We start from the raw sequence: 26,563 nt of genomic DNA on the forward strand, positions 1-26,563 counted from the left end.
GAGATCCACTGGGGAAAAAAAATCAAATAAAAACATTTTCTTAATGAATGGAGAGAAAGATGAGAACCAGAGGTTGCCAGCAGCTACAGAAACGAATCACCTGATGGTGGCTGCAGAAAATCTAGTGTGGGTGCTTCTCTCAGGCCAGGGAGGAGAGACAGAAGGGCTACAGAGCGAGAGCCAGGTGGAAGACGGCTTCTCTGCTCTCAGGGTGGACGGCTCTTCTCTCTACATGTCGCCTCAAGTGGACGGATGGTCCAGAGACTCAGCGATGCCCAGCTAACACGTGCATTTCTAACAAACAGACAACACAGACAGATGACCCCTCCCTCACCCCAAATGGTACTCAATATACTGTTGTACAAAACGCATCTTTCTCATTTAAAAACACGTTGAGACTATTTTCCGGTCAATAAACCAACATATACAATTTCATTTGAATTGAACAGGGAAGATAATAACCATGTGGTCTGTGTGATTTTGTGCCTCATAGGTCCTTTCCTGCTCTGAAGTTTCATGACCCTTTATGCCAGCTACGTGCTGGCAATATAAAGTACCTAATGAAATTATCACCTTAGTCAGCCACCAAATCTGTCAGAAGGAAATTCAGGACGAGTGGCAGGAAAATCTTTCCTTCGTAGTAGGAAAATCTTAGGGGAACATAAAATTATTTCTTAAGGAACTTGTTAAAAATCCATTATGTGAGCCATTTATAAACATGCTATTTATCAACATCTTACCAAAAAACGTTAGACAGCACATCATCGACAACATTCCTCTATTAGCAAGATGGACCAGATGCGGTAATAAGACTTTTTTCATATCCACTGATGATTTAAATTATAGCATTCTAATTTTTTTGCAGGATAAAGAATGTTATTTTCTTGCAATAGGAAACGTAACACCAAAACGAAGCCATTGCTTTTAGGAATGAACAGGGAAAAATATTTTTAGTTGTCTTTTATAGCTGTCAGTTGGTAAATCAGTGCAAAAGAAAAAGTCTGTGTAACTTCAAATGAATAGAATTTTCCGAAAGTCAGATTAGTTATGTGAATGTGTCCTTAGAAGACACAAAAGTGATTTAGTACTGATTAATACGATGTATTAATATTAACATGGTTATTAGGACGTATTAATTAAAATGACCCAAGGGCAGGTAGGCTGGGGGAGGACGGCATTCTAGGGAGGGACTCTGGTTAGCAGTGTTATGGGAAAGGGTGGAGCAGAGAGGCTGATGTGCAAGGGGCAGGTCCGGCCTGAGACTGAGGAGGAGAGTCTAAAGGCATTTCCTATGTGAAATATGGGTAAGCCAAGACTGCCCGATGTGCTGGATGGAGATGTACCAGCGAAGACAGGTGGAGAGAGCTTTTTAAAATCAAACATGAAGATCCTAACATGGAGGAGAAATGAACTGGAAAAATAGTCATTCCTAAGAGCTACCCCTATCTATGCTTAAAGGACATGCCTACATTTCCTTAAGGCATAAATTGCACCCTGCATGTCTAGACATCAAAGTCTGAGAAAAAATGGTTCACAGAGCCAGCAAGATATCTGCTACCATGCTCCCCATTTACACACCAACCTTAAAGGAGCGGAGAAAATTCTGTAGCAATATTTGAAGTGACCACTAGAAAGTTCTCCAAGCCATAGAAAATACTGAAGTCAAATATTTACAGGACTGAAGGGCTCATGTGAATTGGAAAATAACCTCCAAATTAAGAACATCTGGGAGAAAAACCTTACAGAGAGCCAAGAAATGAAAGCAGCAATAAACTGTGGAGGATATTTGTGAGGTAGGCTAATGAACAAGGGAGGGTTTTTTTTTCTTTTTTAAGGTAATGGGGCCACCTTCCTGTGGTGAGCTTGAGGGTAATGATTTGATTCTGTCTGACTGAGTTTACAACCTGCCAAATGAAAATACTGCTACCTCCCATTTCATGGAATGAAATAATTGCTGATGGATAGAACCTGTAGACGGCCTTAGATTTTTAAAACATTAGAGAAGTAAAACATATATATGGGATCCATCAATTGAAGAACGTTTTTCCGTATTATATGAAAACAAGAAAGGGAAGCTGAATTTAAAGAGAAGAGGAAAAATACTGGCTTCAGTTGTATTCCAATCCTGGCTCCATGTGTCACTGATTGTTGATCTTAGGCAAGTCGTCTAAACCTCTCCCAGCCACAGTTTGCGCATCTTTAAATGGGGCTCTCACAAAAGTTGACTGAGATGCTGCAGACAAAGAACAAAGCCTCATGCCTGGCACGGAGAGAGCCGGGTACTTGGGTTTATCACCACTGCTGTTATTACACCTTTAATTAGGAAAGCGAGATGTCAAAAGGAGGCTAGGATTTCATTAAAAAAATAGTATCCTGATGAAGAATATTTATAAATTCTCAAGGCTTTAAACTCTCTCAGGAGCATTTTGAATGACAAGCTCCATAAAATAACGGGGGAATGTATTTGCTTCCTTTGATGAAAACAGTTGCGTGATCGCACAGAAGGGCCACTGGGCCACATTCAGATGGTCTCATGTTGAACATATTGTGGAGGGAAAATTGATAAAATCCAATGTGAATGAACAAGGGTCCCCAGCTGCCCAGGTTTCTTCTACTCTGATGCTTGTAACAAGACAGCATACAAGGGTAGACTCTCACATCTGTGCTACACTAATACAAATGGTTGTGAAGTCCTGGATATTCTTAGATGTATATTATTTATATTGTGCATAGTATACCATTTAGCATTTCTACCTCAAGAGTCTCTTCTTACTAAGGCACTGAGAAAACTTTGAAGCTTAGAACGTCAGGGACTTCAAAAGATTACTATTGGTTGAGAATGCAAGAATATGGTAGGGGACCAGAAGAGGACAAAAGAATCTCGTGGGCTTCAAACCCTAATTACAGCCCATTTGATGTCTGCCTGCTCTTGAGAGACTGATAGCAAATTGCAAAGAATTCCTAATCTTGGGCATGGTCTGACTGCCTGTTAGGGAAACTTGAGCACTTGACAACAGCAGCAAAAGCCTGTAAGAAAAAGTCAGAAATACCCAAACTTGGTATTTATTGGTCAAACAAGCTGGCTTAGTTACTGGCATTGCTTGATACTGGTGGTTAAAAAATTCCATCTTTCTATCCACCTGTCTATCTGTCTGTCTGTTTATCTATCTATCCATCTAAATAATAGGCCTCTCAGAACTGTTAAATCATTTAATGAGATCCCAGTTTGAAAATGCTTGTTCAAGTGTGTGACACAAAGCTAATGACTAATAAAAGGTCTTTTTCTCTCTTCCTCCCTTCTCAGAAAGCCAAAGAAACTCCCAATGTGTCATTTTGTCTCTGATGTTGACACTGTTGGAATTGCTCTCAAGGTTACGTGGACAGTGAATGAGGACTGTGTTCTCTTCCTGCCCTGTGTGAGGCATGGCGGAAGATGGCTCTGGGTGTGGGCAGACATGGAGTTATGACCAAACGTGAGAGGAGGAGGAAAGTTTAAGACCTGAGAAGACACCAAGGCCCCTGAGTTATCAGTGGTTGCCTGTCCCTTCGGGAACCCCTTTGATTCTGAGCTGGGTACAAGAATGGCTGGTCACAATCTAAAACAGAGACAGGACAGTAAATAGGGTGCACCTCATGGACCTGGGTGTGCGAGCCTGGGGGCCTGCATTGAAAAGGTTTGCAAAGCTCCGGTGGAAAGGGAGCAGCAATCAACTAGTGATGCTTGTCAGTGGGTGATCAATTAGTGATGTCTGTTGGCTTGGGATGGAAGAAGAGAGCACACATCAGCTTTCAGAATTCCCGTCCATAGTGCAAGGCCCAGCTCAAACTCCATCTTCACAAATACTTCCTAAGAATTAGAATTAAAGCATTATATGAACTCAAGGATAATGGAATTGCCCCCAGCTTTCTTCTGATGACTTATTCAAAGAGTGTTTGCTGAGCACCCAGCTTGCATAGGCCCTGTGCTGGAGACCAAAAGTAACAACAAGACAGTGGAGGATACGGATCAGCTCCATGGAGCTCATGGCTCTGCATAAGGTAGGTGGGTGCTTGGAAGATCTGCTGATGAATCTGCCTGCTGCACTCACTGCATCCTGCTCCTAAGGCTTGGTGAGTGGTGGCTGGGGAACGGACTGTGGCCAAGGCTGAGTTAGCATTAGGGACCAGGGAGAGGAGGCCAGCACTGGGTGTGGACTGGTTGTCAGTGGTGACTTCATCAGTGAGGGGGACCTGAGGGCTAGATTCAGAGCAAGAGGACAGCAGGAGGCAGAGGGCCAGAGCTGGCTGGAATGCGGGAAGCCCAGTGGACCCCAGTGGCCAGTTTGCTAGCAAACATGATTGCACTTCTTCAATTCTGCAGTTGTCTCTAGACTAACCTTGAAAAGCTGAGCAGCTCTGACCAGGTGAGCAGATGCTGCAGGTGCCCAGATGCACAAAGGGCAGTCCCAGAGAGAAAAATCTGCCTGCTCTGGGTTGGAGCGACTGACTGATGGCTCCTCTCATTGGATTCTTCTCCCACTGCCCCCCTGCATTCTCGTAAGAATTAGTTAGAAATTTTACCTTAACTTGCTTTCTGAGAAAAATCTAAAGGACTACACTAGATTGTTTTGTATCTACTGAGGTCATATTTAAATTTCTATCTTTCTAAATAATTTTAGCCAGGCCACTTGAAAGAAGCATGTAATAGACCTGGAATAATGCTAAGCTTTTATAAGATACACTTCCTATCCATGGAAGCCTAGTCATTCTGAAGAAGCCAGTATAACATTCCCCAGTCCTTCAGCTAGACTCAGATCACTTTCTTGGTAACATTGTCACCGAGTCATCTTGTCTTAATGGGGAAAGGTGTAAACGTTTCAACAGCTGTGAAAGAAATATTTATTAGCCTCCAGTTAGTCATGGAGATTCCCTCTCCGAAAACCATGCTTGAGTTTAAAGATTGGTCCTCCCTTTCCATTTGAATTTGCACCTGTAGTCCTGAAAATTGCTTCAGTTCTGGTGGTCAGTGAATCAAGAGTCTGATTACATGACAACCTCCTCTTTCTCATCCCCTATGTTGGCTAAAAACGAGGCGCGTTCTGGTTCGTGGTGGTATGTATGGTGGGTTTTGTGTGTGTGTGTTTGATCTTCCTGTGGGCGACTTCTCAAGGAAACTGACTCTATTTTCCCGATTTCCCAGCTTGTCACATCATTTTTGGCATCAAGAACAGCTCAAAACCTCTATGCTCCTGAAGGCGTCAAATTATGGGGGAGATCCCACCTGGTAGAAGTCTCAACAGGATGCCAGGTCTTTGGGGATCCCTGATATTGCCTCAGCTTCTTTACCTGTCGTGTCCTCTCAATACGGAACAAACCCTGGAGACACTGTAATGATGGTGGCACCAGAAGCCTCTCAGGCAAGGGCAGGGAGATGCCCCACGACCAAGTATTGGTAGGGACAGTCAGACCCCCCTGTAGCAATACCCCTTTGATCACAGCATCCCCTCCTCTGAATATTCACAGGCTCCCTGGTGTCAGTGGGACAAAATGGAAAGGTTACAGACCTCATTGGAAAGGGGTCAGCATCTCACCTATTCAGCCCAGTGCTCTCTCCCACCCTCTGGCCCCCTGTAGTTGGCACCATGTTCCTGGCCACCACGCTCCTGGCCACCTTGGACATCTAAGCCTTCTACGTCCTCTGTGTCCAATGGTCTCCAGTGGCTTCCCCAGCCCTGCCCTGTGAACATTTCCAACTATGACCCATACTGCATGTCCCAACCTCTATCACACACTGAGTGGCCCAAACCACCCTGTACACACTTTTTCTCTGCTTCTCTAAGTTAATTATAGCATGGCGTTTGGGTCAATTTTTTGTATTCCATACAGGGACCTTGGGGACCATGTTGTCCAGCTCCCCCATTTAGTAAGTAAGAAGATCGAGTCCTAAGAGATGAAGGGAGAATATTAGTTAACATAGAACCCAAGGGTCTGATTCTGCCATTTCCACTGCACTGTATTGCCTTTCATTTTGTTCTCTTATCAGCTCTTTGTGCCCAGCTATTTTCTGATTCTGTCTAATTTCTCCAGCCAGAAAACTTGGAGTCTTCCTGATTTCCTCAACCAGATTCTGAGACCCTAGAGAATAACTATGTCTTTTTTTTTTTAAACTATGTCTTTATGTAATGTCCTTTGTAGCAGTCAGCAGAGCCTGCAAAGGAAAATCTCCAAAAGCACTGGCTGAAATGCCAGGCCACTGGAAAGAAGCATGTAATAGACCTAGAATAATGCTAAGCTTGTGTAAGATACCACTCCCTATCCATGAAAGGCTAGTAATTCTAAATAAGCCAGTATAACATTCACCAGTCCTTCTGCTAAGACCCAGATCACTTTCTTTGTAACATTGTAACATCTTTGTAAGCTGCCCATGGTGCATAAGAAAATAGTAAATAACCCTGATGTCAGACCACCCACCATGGAGACTCTTTTGTGACATCCAAAAGGGTGGCTGTTGTATTACTGGCACCAGAAAGTACACCAAGCCTAGTCTTAGAGCAGTAAGTCTGGACACAGATGGAGCAGTCACGTGGACCAGCACTCCTGCTGTTCACTGAGGACACTGAAGCCCAGCATGCTGAGGTCACAGTTACCTGGTAGCAAAACTGAAATCAGAACACAGTTCTGCAAGGTATTTATCACATCAGTGACCCCAGCTTTCCTGGAGGAGGGCTGCATGGACAGGCGCTGAGGGAGGAAGAAGAGAGCAGCAGCCGGTACATTAAACAGGGCTAGGGTGCTGTGGCTCGGTGTGTTTTGTTTCAGCAGGGCTGCAACTTTGTGGCTAATGGGGGCCAGGTATGACCAGAACCCAGGCAAACAAAGGGTTACTGAAAACCTGATCCATAACTAAAAGTCTGTCAAATGTTTTCCAGACAAGGAGGAAACTAAATGTGCTGGTTTTCCGAAGATGATGTCCTCGTTTTTGCAGATGTTGCCATCCTAAGATGAAACTGACAGAGTTGCAGCAGGACCCCTGCAAACTGCTGCAGCTCTAAATGGCATGGTGCATTGAATCTATGATGTAACGACCTGCACATGTGCCCTGATCAGGCCCAGTTGTTACACAGTTGTAACATATACTCTGCACTCTGGTGGCACTGCTTCTGGAGCTATCCCCAGTGTTTCCCATTGCGTGCGCCAGCAATAAATCTTTTTTCTTCATCCACTTCAACCTTGGCTGTGTTTTTTGGCTCCACACTCGCGAAGAGATGGACCCATTGAGTTCGGTTGCACAGGGAGGCCTCGAAATTGCTCTGGTCTCTTTCACAAATTTTTCTCCCCTTCTTTTTTCACACAGGTGAGTTTCTGGCTATTTTATTCTCTGAAGGAAACAGTCTCTGGTTAAGATGTACTGTCTCTCCTCCTTATTCACATCATCCTGTCATTTCCTTCTTGTCCTCAGTACTCCCTTTTTAGTTGCAGATCTTGGAAGGGACCGTAAGAAGGGAGAACCCTCCACAGACCAGTTCCTCTCTGGGTCCTGTCTTTCCTTCTGTCTCTGTCAAAGGACTGTCAACATTTCTTTAATCCAAAAATTGTAGTTCAGGAATCAAATTTGTTTGCTGGGGGAATAAGTCTGTGTGTGACTCCATGTGCCTGGCCTGGCATTCACGGGGGCTGTTTGAATGAATTGGCAAGTCAGGCCATTTAATAGTCTGCACATTTAATCAGCAACTCAGGGGTGAATCGTCTTTTCCTTTCTGGTTGGTTTGGCATCATGTAGATCAAAACTGGTCACTTTTTGGAAGGATCATTGAAGACAATCCTTAAATCGAAGAAACAGCTCCCCCTTTGTCGCGAGAGCACAGCCAACCTTCGTGGTATTCAGGGAACGTAAGGTCTGGCGGACTATTTTAATGCTCAGTTTGTCATCACGGGACATCTCTCTCAGCTCCTCAGACGAAGTGAACTAAATACAGGCGAGGCATGATTAGCTACTCAGATAATTGCATCATTATAAAGCAATCCTGTGACTGATTTGCCAACTGTGCAGAGAGGGTGCTTAGACACGGTTTTGAAATGATGTAACCTTCCGCAGTTGCACGCGGGGCAGTGTCAGAGCCCGCAGACTCGCTACGTGGCTGCTGGGAAGAGACCTTCCAAATCTGTGATGTCTTACCATGCTGCTGATGGCCAGATATTGTAATTTCACAGGAATTTTATTCATGATCTGAAAGAATATTCCCATTCAATTAGTGGTGAAAGAAACCAGAGTGTGAAGAAGTGAGAATTTAATTAAAGGTTGCTGCAAGCCGGGGATGGCGTCCCAGACCGTGAATTCCGTTATGCTGAGAGACTCACAGATTCGCTCAGAACGTGCCTCCCTTCCCCTTCGGATGCAGCCTTAAACCCGAGGCGTCTCCAGCAGCACTACTTAGAATTTTCCCGAAGATGCAGATGATTAATCAGGACCCCGGGTAACACAATGATCCATTGTCTCCGAAGGCATTCCTTCTTCTGGCATCTGACCCTTTCCTCTTGGGGTGAGCGTGCATTTTCCCAAACTCTTAATGGACAAAAACTCCAGAACAATGGCCCTGCATGTAGCTTACATTTGCAGGATGGAACAGAGAGGGTTTTTGTTGCTGGTGGCCAGGCAAAAGGGCATAAATTAACTTAATCTTTATATTCTCATGAAAAACATACATCTATTTTGAAGAAGATTGCATTCCATTTGGTGTTTTATTTTTAAGAAAATTGATAGCACAAAACCCCATCGTGCTACTATCAAAGGAAATGAAAATAATGGCTCAAACCCACTCCCACCAGTCTGGCACACTGAATTATTTTCGTTTTCTGTTTCCCTCTATCCCTCGTGTGCATACATATGAAGTTTTTGCTCAGTTGTCATCCAAGCCCCTTTTGCTTTTTAAAAGCATTTCATGGTGATGGAGATATCTCTTTTAGATAGTTACGGACCATTATTAAAGATTCAAAATATCATTAATTTCCTTCAAGCTCTATTAGGTTTATCATCGATCACTGTGTCAGCACATTAATCACCTCCTCGGTTGCCTCAGGACTGTTGCTTAACTAGCCACTTTTAATAGAAATCTGGCCTCTGTGGCCTTTCTCTGTGCCAACAAAGACATACCGTTTCATGAGCTGCTGATGCCTTGAAACAAGTGAAGTCTTTGCATGGTCTACACGGTCGAGGTTTCTTTTTTTAGATAATGAAAAGTAAAGGCCAGAGAAGTTTGTGGAAACAAAGAGAAATGTCCCTATTCTCCTGCAGTCCCCTGGATGCAGAGCAATTGTGGACACAGCGGTAATGAGAATTCTGATCCAGGGAAGCTCATCTGTAGCCCTGTGTCCCTATGCTTGGTGGACCGCTGGCCAGGCTGCTGAGGTAAGGGGATCAGCTCAGGTCGTAGTGCGAGTGGAGGCAAAGCTGCTGGCTCTTTCTAAGAGCACAGTCCTAGCAGGAGAAGGAAGCTTGAGAGTGTGGATTTGGGGATCAGAGACTCTGGGTTCCAATTCAGACTTGCACTTTACTCAGTGTGTGATGTTGAGTAAGTTACGTGACCTTCCTAATTCTTGCGTCTTCGTATTTGAAAGAGAAGTTATGCTATTCATTCTTTCAACAAATATTTATTGACCAGGGACCTGGATTCTGGGAACATAATGGAGTTTATAGATTAGGAGTGGGGAGGTGGGGCACAGATACTGATCCAATCATCGTCCTGTAAAACCACCAATCCGGTCATTAAGATGAAGGAGCAGAGCATCGCATTGTGAGAGCCTGTAAGAGGGAACCTGAACTCGTTAGGCTTGTTAGAGAATGAGTTAACCTGCTGGGAACTGGAAGGAACAGCATTGCCAACAGAAGGACTAGAAAGTACAAAGCCTCCAAAGTAAGAGGAAGCATAGGGACTGGGAAGTACAGTGTCAATGGGGAGTGTGGTGGAAGATGTGGCTGAAGGGGTAGGACCCTTGGTCCCCGTTAAGGATTTCCACCTCAGATCAAGGAAGAGCCACAGGAGGCCTTAGTAGCACGTGACAGAATGAGATACTGGTATTGAACGTCACCCTGAGAACGGTGTGGAGATGGTAGTCCAGGTGAGCTGGAGTAGATGCATAAAGACCAATGAGTCTCAAGGAACTCACCTGGCTTGCTCCCTATTGGGGTCTGGCAACTGGCTCAATGCCTCAGATAGAACAAATACTGAATAGACAGTTTTTTCAATGAATCAATGATCCTGGTGATAATTGCATAGATGAGGAGACGTCGACAGATCTCGGCAATATTTAGGAGAGAAGATGGACGGTTATCGCTGCCTATTCTGGGGAGGTCATCATCCAGGCAGCTCTGCTGATTGCAGTTGGGAGCCCAGGTCCCGGTTCCACTGGCTGTTGGCTGATCCAGGGTGGCCTCAGCTGGGGCAACTGGAACCCTTGGCTCTGTTCATGGTTTCTTACCCAATAGAAACCTAGCCCAGGCCCATTCTTAGGTGACTGCAGAAGGACGTGAGTGAGTAAGCCCCATCGCACAAGCACATTTCAAACCTCTGCCCGCATCACGTTTGCTCACATACCCCTGGCTACACTGGTTCCAAGGTCAGAGCCGGGGCTCACTATAAATTCACATGTGGCTACGGGAGGGGGGTTGAAGAACGAGGAGCCACTGTTGCAGTCAACCTACGAGCTAACCGATTCCTTCCTCATTCTCATCTTCTCTTAAAAAACAAGAACTAAAAAGTTTATTTTTCTCCACTATTTCCCTTGTGGTCTTTCGTTTCTGGCCCCCTCCAGTTTCCCCCAGCTGTAACCTAGCCAATTTAAAATTAATACCCAGCCATGAAAGAACCCCCAGAAGTGGTGTGGCGTTTATAATCCAAATCCGTGCCCATGGTGTATTTAACCTTGAATGTCACATGAGTTCATTCTCTAAGGCCATGACCTCTGTCTCTTTCAAAATGAATTATCACATGTTTTCTGCGGGTTGTAAAGCACAGGGTTGGTGCTGCATATGAATATATTCTACTCTTGGTCAATGTCTTCATTGACCAATTTCATCCTTGGTCAATGTCTTCAGGACTGCTACATAAAAATCACCATTTACAAAATATTCATTTGAGCCCATTGATGCTTCTCCCAAACATTCTCTATTATTGGCTAGGTCTCAGAAAACACACGTACCCCTCATAACAGTAATAATAATTATTATTAATAATAATAACAGATGAACACTATGTAGTGCTTACCATATGCCAGGCATTGTTCTAAGTGCTGATTTCATATGACAATTTGAGGATTCTATACTGATTCTCCCCCATGGTGAATATGATGGAATCATCTCAAGAGGGCCTTGAAAAATACATCTATATCACAAACAAATAATATATACTTTCGATAGAAAATGAACCTAAATACTATTTACTTAAACATATGTTCAAAGCCCTTCTGTTTGATTTGTAATATCAAAGTGTTCATTTTATAAAAGTCACATTCTTTCATCTAAAACACACACAATTTGCAGTAAATTTTGTATTTATAGGAACGTGAACTCAGGTGGAGCTGTACGGGCGATGAACACATCCACTAAGGTCATTAACCCATCTAAGTGTCGATGATGGAGTATGTGATAAAGCTGAAAATTGTTAAGGATTTCACAGTATTCCCATTCTTTACTTTTAACTGTGCTATAAAATTTCGTTTCCCGACTGGAACTTGGCTCCAAAGGTTTAAGTTTGAAAGGCTAAAGTCACACTGAGTCATATTTCTCCCCAAGTGGAAAATAGCATTGTATTTGATGTAAACTGGATCCATGACCAAGAACAGGAGAGTGAGAAGAAAGAAAACTCTTTTAAGCCAATGAAAGTACGATTCGATTTTTATTTGGAATTCCTTACGTACTCTTTTGATGTCTAGAAATTGCCTGCCAAGATCTCGTGGTTTATGTGCAGGTAATGGACATCTTCATTCTGGGTTTGACATTTAAGAGAGTCTAGTCTTGACAGGCAGAATCTTAATAGAACCACAGTATGGAAATATGGATTCTTTTATAAAATATGGGGAATCCACTATTTTCTTACTTAAAGCAGTTATGATATCTGGCAATTCCCCATTAGTTCTGAGCACCCTTCCCCTCTTCCACAGCTCATGTCCATACATACACACAGACACCCAGACGCACACACACATACACACTGAGGGCCAAAGAAATGTTGAATTTAACTTCTTCTTCTCTACTCCATTGGATCATGGGTGGGGTAGACATTTGCTCATCTTGGGGCTGGGTTCTTGCAGTTGGTTGATTTTATGTTATATCATATGCTTGTCCCAGGTTTCTACCTGGTCTTTCAACTGTTATGCTTAATGACCATGTACATTCCACTAAAGTACCAAAATTTACTTATCAATTTCTCTGATATTCAAAATTTAAGTTGCTCTTATTTTTTCTTTAACAGATAGTGTGTCAATGATTACCTTTTTAAATATAGCGTGTGTCTTCTATTTAATCATTTCCTTTAATCATTCCTTCCAGAAATTTCTATAAGTAGGAAAACTAGGTAAAAAATTTAGTTGCCATAGTCTGGCTATCTACAAGAGGTTTGTCCTAATTTGCAATGCTATCAACTGTACATTTTACACACACTTATGCACATATGCAAGTGTACTTTGTATTAGTTCCATCCCAATTTTGCCAGCAACAGATGTGATTATTTAAACTATTTCTCTAATTTAAGTATAAAATTGTATTTTACATTTGCTTTTATATTAATTTCTTTTTCAAGTACTGGTTTGTTATTTTTACTTTCTTTTGTGTGCATATATTTTGTACTTGGCCCTGACTCATTTTATTATGAGGGTTTTTAAGTCCTTCCAAGTCTGCGTGAGTATTTTCAAAGGGCATTATCAATGTTAACCATATTTGCTAAGAAAATTCAGGTAAACGTTTTATCTTATGTGTTTTCCTCTACATTTTAGCTAGTACTTTTTATTTTAATCAATTAGTATAGTAAAAAAAAAATGTAAATTGAATTATTCATCAGTTTTCTTCATATCCCGTTTAATATTGAAAAAGTTATATTCTTGATAATTTCTTCAAAGGCAGGATATATTGCTGCCAATTTTTCTCTATAAAAATGCTTGTAATGATTAAACAACCTCCTTCATTCAGGGATTATGGAGTAAAGTACGGATATAAATGAGCTTTTCTCCAAATTGCTGCCAGATTATTCCAACATTATTTATGTTACAGTTCATCCTGGCCCCTTTGTTTTCAGAAGATTGTGTAATAATATATTATACGGGGTCTCTTCTGCTGTGCATATTCTTTCCATTCATCTTTATTTCTATTTCTTCACAATTCCACCTGGTTTTTTATTACTGTTACAGGAGCTCGTACTGTGGTTTCTAAAAAGGCTAAGCTTCAATTCATTTCCTTCTATTGGGAGTATTTTTTAATATTCCCACACAGGGAAGACTCCCAATCTTGTGGAGCACAAAGCCTATATAATTTGGGAGCGCTCTTAAGAAAAACAAGACAAAATTATAAACACAAAATGTCTCAGTGCCTGCTGTGAAGGACCGGAGAAAACGAGGCGGGCTGAGACTTCAGCTTCCCTGCCTTCATGAGAAATCTACAATTGTTCCCACCTATTTTACTGTGCTGATGAATTTATCACCATTTGGCTGAGTTATAAAAAAAAGGACCCTATTTATATTTTCATTGGAATCACATTTTATCTGTAAAATAGAACACGATGCTTCGCCACTGTTTCTTTTTCTTTAACCTCTTAACAAGCCTTTATAATTTTGCTCATCCATCCTGTAACAATCTATGGAGCACCCCTCAGTCACTTTGCATGTTTTTGATGATGCTATCACATGTAAGCAATTTGATTTAGTACTATTTCGCATCCTTGAGTCTTTTATGAACAGGGTCTTGAATTTCACAATGGTTTGTGTGTTTGTTTTCCGTGACTAATGACTTTTTAACTTTTTTTCTGTATATTTTCCTTATAGTCATCCCCTTCACAGAGGTCTTTGTACCAACCTTTAGGTTTTTGAGAAGTTTGTCTCTTAGACTTTTGTAGGAGTAGAGTCAGGTCATCTCCAACTAATAATATTTTAAAAATCCAAGCGTAGCTGCTCGCTGGTTAAAACTCTCCCACAGTTCCTTATTACCCTTTCAAACTCTTAAAAATATTTTTAATTATGGCAAAAAAATCACATAAAATTTACCATTTTAACCACTTTTAAGTGTAAAGTTCAGTCGTGTTGAGTATATTTACATTATTGTGTAACAGATCTCCAGAACGTTCTCATCTTGCAAGACTGAAGTTCTGCATCCATTGAACAACAGCTCCTCACTCCCCCTCCCCCAGCCCCTGGCACCCACAATTCTACTTTCTGTCTCTGTGAATTTGACTACTTATATTCCTCATATAAGTAGAGTCATACAGCATTTGTACTTGGTGGCTGGCTTATTTCACTTAGCATAATGTCCTTGAGTTCACTTACATTGTAGCATATGCCAGAAGTTCTTTCCTTTTCAAGGCTGCATAATATTCCACAGTGTGGCTAGACTACATGTTTATCCATTCATCCATTGATGGATCTCCATTGCCCATTGATGGAATCCCAATATCCCTGCACATGTGGTCTTGTTTCCTCTGAGGTCTTGTCATGATTTACTCTCCCCCTGTGCTGGGTGCTCCATGTTCACTGTTTTCATTCTATCCCTTGGAAAATGCCAAGGTTGTTCCTGCCTCAGGGCCTTCGCACATACTTTCCCCTCTGCCTATAATATTCTTCCCCAAATCTTTGAAGGGCTGCACTCTTCTCTGGATTTGGATTTCATTTCAAGTGTCACTGCCTCACAGAGGTCTGATTGCTCATTTAAATAGATGCCCCTCTCTGTCACTTGCTACTATGCTACCTTTTTGGACTTTTATTCATTACATTTATTGTGACCCGCCATTCACCCGTTTATTTATTCTTGTGCTCATTGTCTTTTTCCCCCCTAGAAGGTAAATGCCGTGTGGGTTGGAAGATCATCTAACTGACTTGCCTCTGTGCTCCCGTGCCCAGGTAGCGCCTGACATTTTAGATCTCTCTCCAGTGAATTTACTTGTTATTTATTTTCCTGTGTTGTTGTGTTGTGGGGAGCTTAAAAAATATAAAAGTAATGGAGATCACGATTATCTTTGTTTCATTCTTGAACTTGAAGTTATCTTTCAAATGCTCCACCGTTATGTAAAGTGTGGCATTTTAAATAGTGTTTAAACATTTTAAGGAAAGGATTCTTAAAATAGTTTTGTTACGAATTTACGATGAATTATATTAAATCTGCATTAACATCTGTTTGAAATGTTATTCTTTGTTTATCTATCCAAGTGCGGTGTGAACCAGCCCCCACAGGAAAGCCTGGATCAGAGATCTCGCTCTAAAATAATGACAGCAATTGGGTGTGCTCAGCATGACCAGTGCCTGTCACTGTGTTAAATGAGTTTAATTGCTTTGTGTAAAATGAGTCACCCTTGCATTAAGTGACTCTCTGAAATTATTTTGATATTGATTGGAACAATTAAAACCAATGATAGCTCTTTGACTGAAAAACGGGGGTGCATAAAGACTGGGCTATCTGGAAATGCTGAAGTATGGCATTCCATGTGTCTGGCTTCTTCGTTTATGGCTCTGTGCTTGGAGCTGTTTGCAATTGACGGCACAGTTCAATTATCTCAACAACATCTTTCCCACACGTGCAGGAACCTGCCTCTGTCAGAACAGGGAGGCTGGCATTAGAACCCTTGCTTTATGACAGTGAGGCATTGGGGTGTGCTCAGCATCTGCTGGCCTAGGGCTTACAGGCTGTTTGTTCTGAAATCCCATCTGTTTGGGAGAGGCACACAACACTGTGGGGGCAGTGTCAGCCTCTGAATTCAGTCTAGTCAAGGGCAGGTGTCCTGCCAGCTCTAGGGTCCTGGGTGCGTCATTTAACATCTAGGGTCCCCGGTGAATCATTCCATCTTAACATGGAAACTGGATTCCATGGCTATGCTGGAAAACCTTGATAAGCTGAACACATAAAGAGAAGCATTGGTTACATTTCAAAGAAAGAACCCATGACAAGAAAAGCCAGTCTACGTGATGACATACTCCAGTGGCACGCTATCAAGTGACAACTATGGCTCTTGATAATGGGATTTGCACTTGGGGATGTGCTCAAAGGATGGCCAACACCGAAGACTCAGTGTGTTAGTCTTTCAGGGCTGCCATGACAAGCATCAGGGACTGAGTGACTTAAAAATCAGAAATTGATTTCCTCACAGTTCTGGAGGCTGGAAGTCCAAGATCAAAGTGTCAGCAAGGTTGGTTTCTCCTGAGGCCTCTCTCCTTGGTTTATTGATGGCCTTCTTTTCTCTCTGTCTTCATGTGGTTATTCCTCTGTGTGTGTCTGTGTCCTAATCTCCTCTTCTTATGAGGACACCAGTCACTTGGGTGAAAGCTCACCCTAATGACCTCTTTTTAACTTAATCACCTCTTTAAAGACACTATCTCCAGGGGCCGGTCCGGTGGCGCAGCGGTTAAGTGCGTATGTTCAGCTTCGGCGGCCTGGGGCTTGCCGGTTCGGATCCTGGGTGTGGACATGGCACCGCTTGGCATACCATGCTGTGGTAGGCATCCCACGTGTAAAGTAGAGGAAGATGGGCATGTATATTAGCTCAGGGTCGATCTTCCTCAGCAAAAAGAGGAGGCTTGGCAGCAGATGTTAGCTCAGGGCTAATCTTCCTCAAAAAAAAACAAAAAACCCCGCTATCTCCAAATACAGTCACGTTCTGAGGTACTGGGCGTTAGGACTGTAACATATGAATTTGGGGGGACATAATTCTTCACATAACAGATGGGTTTCCTTGTCTGCTTTGGTACTCCATGGCTTGTTTGGTTTCTTTTCTGTTGTCTAACCTATAGAGTTAAGTGGCCTCTGGATGTGGGATGTGTTACTCAAATAAGTGATCACCCAGAAATTAGAATGGGGGGCTTCAGTATTTTCCCCAAACTTTGAGTTATTGGTACATGAAGCTTGGCATTCCAAAATTCATTTCCTTTTCATTCAGTACTAATTTCTTTAGGTGTTATTCTGTAATTTGGATTTACCTGTTTTTTTTTTTTTTTTTTGTGGAAGATTAGCCCTGAGATAACTGCTACCAAGCCTCCTCTTTTTGCTGAGGAAGACTGGCCCTGAGCTAACATCCATGCCCATCTTCCTCTACTTTATACGTGGGACGCCTACCACAGCATGGCTTGCCAAGCAGTGCCATGTCCACACCCGGGATCCAAACCAGTGAACCCCTGGCCACCGAAGCAGAACGTGCACACTTAACCGCTGCGCCACCGGGCCAGCCCCTTACCTGTTTTTTTTTAAGTGACATAGTTCCAGAACTCAAGATTGAGACTAAATGTTTCTATATTTTGTAAAATGTTTTATGGTTTATTAACATATTTCAAATATGCATGCTTTTGACTCTGACAAATAATGTAACCCCTATCATCTCTATGTGTGAATTTATTTCAGTTGCTTGAATTGAACCCACAATAACGTAGAGAGAGGTTTTTTTATATTTCATATGGACTCAGAGCAGGTAGTCCAATTTAACTGTTTGTTTTTTGAATTAAGCTAATAAGGGTAAATGTTGAAAAACAAAATATGTTCTCCGTTAAATGACCAAAGATATTGTACATGTTTGAAAACAATGCAAATCTAAAAGCCAGCTCAGCATTGGGCTGGCCCTGTGGCTGAATGGTTAAGTTCCTACGCTCCTCTTCAGTGGCCCAGTGTTTCACTGGTTCAGACCTGGGCGCAGATTGAGCCATGTTGAGGCAGCATCCTACACAGCACAACCAGAAGGACCTACAGCTAGAATATACAACTATGTACTGGGAGGCTTTTGGAGGAAGAAGAAAAAAAAAGAAGATCGGCAACAGTTGTTAGCTCAGGTGCTAAGTTTTTTAAAAAACCCGAAAACCAAAATCCAGGCCAGTGTTAAAAGTTCAGCAAAGGAAAACAATGAAAAGTCAGGTGGATAAAATTGGCCAACATAGCTATAGACTCCCAAAGGGTGGACTTTGATTTGGGTGAAATCAGAGTACCACCCTCTGAAACAGAAGCTCAAAGTGACCAATATAATATTAATGAGCTCTTAAAAGTATAATAAAGAAAGGCTATGAACAATTCCATGCTCCAAAATTTGATAACTTAGTTGAAATGGACCAATTCCTTGAAAGACGTAATTTGCCAAAACTCACACAAGAATAAATAGGTAATGTGTCTTTTGAAGAAACTGAATCAATAATTAATAATCTTCCGAATAAGAAAGTGTCAGGCCTAGACAGATTCACTGGTGAAGTCTATCAAACATTGAAGATAGAAATTATACCAAGTCTCTCCAGTATCTTTTAGAGGGTAGAAGCAGAGAGAATACTTCCTAACTCATTCTACGAGGCCAGGATTACCCTGATACCAAAGAAAAAGATGTTGCAAGAAAAGAAAACCACAGACCAATATCTCTCATGAATACAGATGCAAAAATCCCCAATAAAATATTAGCAAATCAAATTCAATAGTTTATGGAAAGAATTGTATACCTTAAACGGGTGGGATTTATCCCGGGTGTGTCAGGCTGGTTCGATATTTGAAAATGAATTAATGTCATCCATCACATCAACAGGCTACATATATAAACAGGCTGTGTATATAAATCACCACTCTGGGTCATTTACCAGCATGTTGCAGAGGTCCAGTAGTGTTTCCGGCAGTGTGTGCTGGAGGTTACTTCTGTGAGATAATGTGTCCCTTTCAGAGTGACATTGGGTGGTGCCCAGGCTTGGGGCTGTTTGAGCATTGTGTCCCTCTCTTAGAAAGTCGAAATGCTCAGTAACACTTTAAAGCCTCTGAAAGGTCTTACACAGAAAAGAAGCCAATCCTGATTAATTTCGTTTAACCCAGTATATTGTACAAGAGGTTTGACCACAGGACTCTGCAGGGCCATATTCATAGGAGTTTAGCATGAGATTTCACATGTATTATCTCATTTAATCCTTATACTACCCTAAAAAATTTGCTACCATGAGTAGCCACATTTTACAAATGATGAAACAGAACCTAAGAGAGACTAAAAAATTAACCAGATCAAGTGATAAGTGATAGGAACTGGATCCGAATCCCAACGGTCCTACACTGAGGCCACATCGTACACACTCCCCATACAGCCACCCTAGTGGGCTCTCCTGAGCAGCCAATGGGAGATTCCCAGTTCAAGTGGGAAGCCCATCCCGAGACTGGAAATGGATAAACTGGGCTTTCTGAGCTTGATAACACTGTTTCTTAAGATCACCCAGCCACTCCTCAACCTCTGGCCAGTGCTCACTGATGGGTCAATGGCATAAATTTTATTTTCCAAATAGGCTTATTGGCTTCCCACTGGAGAAGTCATCTTTGCTGACCTGCTGCTATGAATGCCTTGTTCCTCCCAGTAGTCAGAGCAAGGTTCACAAGAGCAGCATTCATGACATTCTGGGCTGGATCATTCTTTGTTGTGGGGGCCATCCTGCACATCGTAGGATGCTTAGCAGCATCTCTGGCCTCTACCCACAGCAGGCCAGTAGCACCTCGCCTCCGAGTTGTATCAACCACGCATATCTCCAGACATTACCAAAGGTCCCTTGAGCTGTCCCCGATGGAGACCCACTGAGTTACAGTATGATGTTAATCCCCATCAGCCGGTCGTTTGCATGTCCGGTGAGCATGAATCGGAACCACAGTGTCAATCTCTGGTCCTAGAGATAAACTTCAGAATCTAAAATCGTATGTGAAGTGAAACTTAGTGGCTGTACCCAGGGCTCCTCATTCACTTGGCAGCCCAGGGGTAACAGATGGCCCTAGAACTGTGTAACTGGGGGAAGCTTGAGGATCACCACAATAGCATCAGCAGGGCAGAGGGGAATCAACCCGGAACGATGAGCACGCTGGGCCTGGCAGTAGCTGGAAACCGTGATCATCCCTACCCATAAAGGAGCAAATGTGTAAGCAGTTTGCTAGTCCTGGATAGCTGTATGGAAAGGCTGGCTATGCCAAGCTGTGGCCTTCAGGACAGAGGAGCAGCCTTCTGGCAGCCAACTGGCCTGGGGAACTGGGGAAAACTACCCTGCACACCCTGTCCTCTGTTCTTCCTGCTGTCTTCCTCCATTGGCCAAGCCAACAGGCAAGAGAGCCTGTAAATACAGCTCATATTGGGTTTCACTCTAGATTAGTTTTCTCCAAATTCTTACAAGCCATCCCAACATCAATTGTTATATAATTCTTCTTTTCTTTGAATAGAATGCTTATTTATTATATACTGAATTCTTATTATAATAACCTTATTTCTGTTGTGCAGCTCTATATGTCTTTTTAAAAACTAGTTCCTCATTATTTCAATTATTTGCTTTACAATGCAATTAGTTTAATATCTAATGGAGCTGGCAGGACTAATTTTGCTGGTCAAACTGTAAGTTTTCCATGATGTACCTTTTTTTTTTTTTTGGAGGAAGATTAGCCCTGAGATAACTGTTGCCAATCCTCCTCTTTTTGCTGAGGAAGACGGGCCCTGAGCTAACATCCGTGCCCATCTTCCTCCACTTTATATGTGGGACGCCTACTACAGCATGGTGTGCCAAGCAGTGCCATATCCACACCCGGGATCTGAACCAATGAACCCCGGGCTGCTGAGAAGGGGAACGTGCGAACTTAACCACTGCACCACCAGGCTGGCCTCCCAATGATGTATCTTAACTAACAGCTAAAAATCTGATAGCAATGAGTGGGTTCCTAGGCCTTTCTAAGAATTTAGTACATTTTAACACTTGTCAAGGTTTGCTTTGTCTTGCTTTCATTTTCATTAAAAACAGAAGTTTCCTTTAAAATTGTCCCTCTGCACATTGGCTGGCACGATTTATTTCATCCTGGATGTGTACCCTGTTAGTCTCCTTTCCAAACAGGAAATTCTATAAAATTAAAATGCGCACACATCATACACCTGTTTTTTGTTTTTTCAGACCAGAATTTCCGACAGTAGCCAAAGCTTTGTTTTGCTCTTCAGTTATGTCACGAGTCTTATTTGAACAATGTCGCTTTATTGAGAACTGAGGCTTTGCCCAGACGGACGCCACGTGCTCGGCACAAACATCTTGTTTTTAATGAGGAAAGTGTAGACTCAATATCCACAAGGAAAAGGAAGCTTTTGGTATCTGACATTCCTGCCAGTCCTTTGGGGGGCTTGAAATGCGTAACATCTGGGCACGATAAACAATAATAAGGTCTAATAATGTTTTCAGTGCTCAGCATCTTCTTAATAACCTGTCTACAGACGTTTTAAATGCCCTACACAAATAATAACACTAAAGTTTTGAAACCACAGGCATCATTAGCTTGCATGTCCTGAGAACCACTCTGCGGCACACGTGATGTGACGTTCCTGGCTGAGAGAAACATTTATCACAGCACAGGGGGAAATGCCTAATGAGTTACATGGAAACAAGACGTCCCGACTCTTGAATTTGGGATTTGTGCTCCATCTTGATGCAGGCACCGTGGACTGAATGGTTGTGATGATTAAGTTCCAACTTGAGCCAGTGGAACAATGCAAAAAATCCAGCACTCTATTTGGCTAACTTTTCTTTTTACATTTTAAATACGTTTGGGTTTTTGCACAGCTTTTAAAAATCCTAAATACAACTCGCAAGAATTCTACCAATGCAGAAGCAAGACAAGCCCGTAATTTATTTGGGAAATTGACCAAAACAAAAATACATTTCTGGAAAAGGTGAAGAATGACTTTCCCTTTCTCTTTCTCCGTTTGCTGAGCAGTTCTGTGTGCTTGGCTCAGGCAGGAGAAACAAGCATTGATAAATTAGGTGTGGCGAGCCCCCTCCTGCCATGTTTGGATGGAGGACCTGTGGCATGCTTTCCTTTAATTACCTGTCATTTTCTTTCTCTCCTTGGGAACGTCGGGGAGCTGTCCAGAAAAATAATTGCTTCACATGTAGGGTGGGTCAAGACCTTTTCCAAGCTCTCTAGAAAAAAGAATAAAATATTACATTCAAATACCTGTCTTGCAAATACTTGTATATTTGTACTTCCCATAATTCCACTGTGCAAACAAGCGATGGGCCTGGGTCAGTCCGGTATTACCTTCCAAGGCGGCGGTTGTTATGAGGAATAAAAGGTGGAAATATGTGGTCTCTTTCTCGAAGACACGGAAAGTAACAAAACATTCCTAATTTAAAGTTAGCCAGGAATATGAGACAGCATTTGTGTTTATAGGGGAATTGAAAACTACAAAGAATGTGGTCGTTGTTTCAGAGAAGAGATATACAGAGGGCTGACATGCTCACGGTGGGTTTCCCCCGAAGGCCAGCTGTGTCTTTCTAAATTGAAGGCCCCGGCCCCACTTTGGATGGAGCACTGGTGTTTTCCAACAATGGGATGCGGTCACGTTCCCGAAACAGATCAGAGAACGGGCACCGAATCGTCGCTGAAAGGAACCATGGTTCCCTCAAGGGGCCCAGGAGCCTCTGGAGAATTGCAACCTTAGGAGGGCTCCCATGGCAGTTAGAGAGGAGGGCAGGGGTCGGGGCAGGGTCCCGACTTCAGGCAACCAAGGAAAACCCAAAAGGAAGTCTTTGGTCACAGCTGTGAAGTCCCTACTGCGCGCTGCTCTGGGCAGAGCCGCCTCCCAGGAGGCTACTTGGATGCAGTGATTCCCGACTGGAGGGCAAAGGCTGGAGGCGAGCGGGAGGTGGGCAGCGGTCTCAGCAATGCTGTTAGGCTCGCCGTGGGGCTGCTCTGTGTGGGGGCACAGCTAGTAAGGGCAGCCCTCTCACGGTGCCTCTTTGGGAGGGTGCGCCTTGGCATCTCGGGGCCTCTGGCAGACAGGCAGCGCTCCCACCAGCTGGGTGCACCTCTTGAGAGGGGCTGCTCCCGAAGTCACCTCCAGCACTGGGACCTGTGTACCTGAAACATCGGCGTTGAGACAACGTACTTTGTCTCTGTCCCCACTGTCTGCGCTAAAAGAGCTTAGTGAGGCCGCAGGGACAATCCTCTCCCTCCCCTGAACGGTCAGCCAGCAGAAAAACCTAAGATATCCAGACAGCATCCATGATTTAAAAGAAGGGGCTCAGCTCGAGGAAATATCTCACCCTGAAGACCACTGGCTTTGGAAATCGAAGGACAGCTCTGAAATAGCCAATCCACATTTATCACATTTATAATCAGAAAAAAGCAAAGCCGTTTGCATTTTGGATTTAAAGACGAGAAGCCTATAACTAGACATTGTTTGTGAAGATCTGAGACTTCCAGAAGCACAGGTGGCCTGCCAAAAAAAGCGAAACAGCCTGGCACTCAGACTTCTTTGCAGCATGAAATACCAGTCCCAGTGGAGCACTGGCTTCTGAGTTTTGACGGGAAACACGTGACCCCAGCCTGCAATATTGCCAAGTTGCCCCTTACTGTGGCCACATCAGGACGTCCTCAGAACTGGAAGGAGCCTTACAGCCGACAGCAAAAGTCGTCAGCGAAGATCCCTTGAAAACTGAGCAGGGATCAAAACATGAGAAGCAACAGTAATGAAGACATGGTATAAAATAAATGACAGGAAATGCGCAATGAGTAAGTAAACATTGATAACAAGATATACAACTTAATGCAAAAGTTAAAAAAATCATACTAAAAAGAAATGATCTGTTATGTAAAAATAACTTAAGGATAGTAGTCTGCACTTCGAATTCCCAGTGACTTGAGCAAATCTTGGAAGGGAGGTAGGACAAGAGAAAAAAATGTATTAACATGTTACATGCTAATTCTTTCATCCTATGTGGAGGAGCTAGGAGAGGCAAGTTATAAACGTTGAGGGAAAAAGTTTCGTTATTGTAATTATAGATATATGTATATTTTAGGCATTGCTGTTCTACTCATAAACTTAGGCATTACTGTTCTTATAAATAAACAGAAACTACACAAATCATAAAGAGAAACAAGAGCAAGCATTGCTTAATTAAGCAATATGGCAAAAAGTAGGAAATTAAATTGGAAACATGAGGGAAACATAAACTAAGATGGCAGAATTAAGACCAAGCAAATCAGTTAATATGGCCAAATAAATGTGTTAAACTATTCTATTAAAAGACAAACTCTCAGACTGTGTAAAAACTTATACCTCCCTCCAAAGTATCCCTTTAAAACATGGCCATCTTAATGGAGAAGACAGATTCTTGGAAAAAGGGTTTCCAGACACCTGTGGAATGGAAAGCCAGCAGAAAACCACCCACCCATCCATCCTTCCATCTGTCATTCACTTGAGCGGCATCTCCTGAATATTTATAAGGCAGGGGGCTGGTTGTGGAGGATTTGATGGTGAACAGACATTGCATCAGCTCTGGGGAAGGTGGCATTCTGGAGAGGAACACGTCTGTGGTTAGAGGAGGTTACTCTACTCACATGCTGTGAAGGGAAGAACAGCGAGCACAGGTCTGACCCCAACCCCCAGCAAGGAAGTCAACTTGAAGCAGGCAGGGTCATTATATAATGGGTCATTTGTGTCCATAAATTTCATATAGAAAAAAAATCAGACTAAATAACTGCCCATACACTTAAAAGGGAATCCATTCTATGTACATTTCAGTTCTTGATGTTAACTTTTTTTTTCCTGCAGGGGCCACTTCCCAGGGTGGACCCTGGCCATCCCACATGCCCAGAGCTTGACTCTCCTCCATAGGTGATTCCTGGGAGCTGCTTGAACACAAAAGGGCTCTGAGCTACACAGGTGAACTTTTCCTACAGCAGAAGAGTATAAATAGATCAATGAAAATAAGAAGTCAAGAAATCAATCTGCACAGAACAGGGAATTAAAGCATTGCACTGTCTGGAGTCAGGCTGGAAGCGTGCAATTGCTGTAAACTATTTTTACAACTAGTCAGCCCTTGTGCCAGGTCTGAGCTTTTCCCCAGGTTTTTAATAACTCTTTGCGTTTTCAGAACCACTCGGGGCTCACGTGTGCTTTTTATGTGTCTCACATCTGTGCAAGTGCCTTCACCTTCTGTTGGGGCTTGTCTTAGGTTGGGCTCCCTCAGAAGCAGACCTCATGACCAAGATGTGAGTGCAGACCATGAGGTTTGGAGGTGATCCTAAAAAGCAATGGCAAGTGAGTCGGGAAGGGTGGGAACCCAATGCACATGCCCTAATGAGCAGAGCTGCTGCTGGACATTTGGGGAACTCTCACAGATTACAGAGAACATGCTCCCAAGTTGTCCCCCCTTAGGGTGGGAAGCTGGATACTTGCCCGCCCACTCCTTTCCTTCAAGGCTGAGGGCTTCTCCAGGATGTTAACTCTCCAGCTTGTTCAGCCAAGCGTGGTTCTGCAGCCAGAGAAAGTCCTCAAACAGGGGGTCTCAGGGACTTGCAGCAAGAAGTCAAGGGCATATCCATGAACGGAGGGTGCCAAGGTGACATTGGTGGGCTCTGACAGCATCTAGTAAAAGCTTATATGCTCTCTTCTTGTTATCTTCTGCTACTTTTTTTTTCCCATTTCTTTGTCAAGTTGGTGCTTTGTGCCTTATTCTGCTAAACCACTATGGCCTCACTCTGTCTCCCTTTCCCGCTCTTTCTTCCCTCCTCCCTGTCTGCAAATGCTTATTGAGCGCCCACTCATTTTAGGCCTTGGTGATGATAGGTGCCTGGACATCTGTGTGCACAGATCCTTCACGATGCTGCGTAGATGAGTGCCGTGAAACAGGTAAGCATAGAATACTGTGGAACTCAGAGGTGTCTTCTAGCTTGAAAGTAACTGCCACAATGCTAGATGGAGTGACTCCTGAGAAGGCAATGCAGACACACGCGGCGAGCCGAGAGCATAAGAGGTGCTAGTTAAAAGTGAGGTTTGATTAGTACAACAGGTGGCAGGGTTTCGGCGTGCTGTGAGGAATCTGGGCTGCTCCAAGTTCCCATCGCTTTCCTGGCAAGGAACAAAGGAGGTGAGTGACCTCGCTGTCGAGGAAGGAGAAGACCATAGTGCGCGCTCAACTGATGTCTTTTCCAGGAGGAATTCAGGACATTGTGTAGGCAGTCTGAGAAAACTTGAAGGAGGACACATGACAGCCATCATGCTCTTCAAACAAAATGGGGCCACTGCCACCTCTTCTCAAATTCCATTCTTCCCAGAGAATGTTTCCCTGAATAGTCTGCCCATCACAAATCCTTTTGCTGAGTGGTTAGGTCAATGGAAAGTCTTTTGCAGACCTCTCTCTCTCATCCGTTGAACTCAAACTTCAATGTACATGATAAACCCCGGGGAGCTTATTATAATGATTCCTTGGCCCTGCTCCAAACCTACTGAATCAGAATCTCCACCGTGGTCCCAGTATTCTCAACTTTAGGCGCTTCTTATGTAGCACACTGTTCTTTCTCTGGTTTGGAGGAAGGGATCCATCCAACCGCCCATCCATCCATCTATCCATTCATCCTTCCTTCCATCCATCCTTTCATCCA

This window comes from Equus asinus, chromosome 19 (genome assembly GCF_041296235.1).
Source record: "Equus asinus isolate D_3611 breed Donkey chromosome 19, EquAss-T2T_v2, whole genome shotgun sequence".
Classification (NCBI taxonomy): Eukaryota; Metazoa; Chordata; class Mammalia; order Perissodactyla; family Equidae; genus Equus; species Equus asinus.